The sequence below is a fragment of the Galeopterus variegatus genome, unplaced genomic scaffold (genome assembly GCF_000696425.1).
Source record: "Galeopterus variegatus unplaced genomic scaffold, G_variegatus-3.0.2 Scaffold9558, whole genome shotgun sequence".
In the NCBI taxonomy this organism is placed as follows: Eukaryota; Metazoa; Chordata; class Mammalia; order Dermoptera; family Cynocephalidae; genus Galeopterus; species Galeopterus variegatus.
This window is the reverse complement of record NW_007735669.1, coordinates 61,139-62,185: the sequence shown is the minus strand read 5'-3', so window position 1 is coordinate 62,185 and position 1,047 is coordinate 61,139.

Genomic DNA, 1,047 nt, shown 5'->3' with positions numbered 1-1,047 from the left:
GATGTAGAGTATGCCCATCACGCAACCAGTGGGAATTGGGAGTCAGGAGTAAGAGACGGTCTTCCTTCTACAGCTTTGCTGGAAGTTCCCAGGGTGTGCTGTTGTGGCTGCAGCAGTGCAGTGGTTCTAGCCTCCAGCAGCCTGGATGGAGGTGGCACCTTTTCAGTAATTCAGGCCCTGGTCGAGGTGGCACCATTTTATCGGATCCAGAACTGAAGTCACCAGCAACCTCCAGCACTGGAGAAGCAGGTGTAGACCCCTGGCTTCCAGTCCAGGCATTAACAGCTTCGAATCTCTTCTCTCTTTTGCTCTTCCAGCTCTTCCAACACCTTGGTAACCAATCCCATGTATTAAATGCCCTCATTTGAAATGCCTAGGTTAATATCTGTTTCCCATTCCAGACTCATAATAGTACTATGTGATGTACTACTTTCCTCTAAGTTACTCCTTGAAAAAATACTTGACCTTATCTTAAGCAATAATATCCATGAGATCATAAGGTGGTATATATCTTTTGTAATACACATTAGACTAAATGCATAATTATTAACATTAAAAATGTTCATATGTGCACCATCTAAAATCATCTCTTGTACTGATACACACCACGCTGGGCAAGCATGGTCTGGGGAATACAGTCACCATCTGGAGGTGGCTCCCCTCTCCATCCCCTACTCAGACTCTTCCATCCTCCTCTCTATCCTTCTGCCCCTAACCACATGCCTTCCTTGTACAGCAGCATGTTTTTTCAAGCTTTAGCATGCTTTGTTCTCACTCCACAAAAGTATCTAGACTCCTTCCCTGACCAGAAAATTCCCTCTTACTTTTAATTCAAACATTCCCAGCATTGAAGTTTTATTCAAACTTCATTCTACTCAAAGGGCAGTTTTAACTCCCTTCATGTTTCCTACTAGACAGAGAGTTCCTTTGTAGATTCAAAATGTAACCCCAGCTCAAATTCCACATAATAGGTCAGAATATGCTTGTGGAGTGAATAATCGAGTGGTGGGTCAATCATCTGATGCCTGTGACTTCCGTGGGATCTGC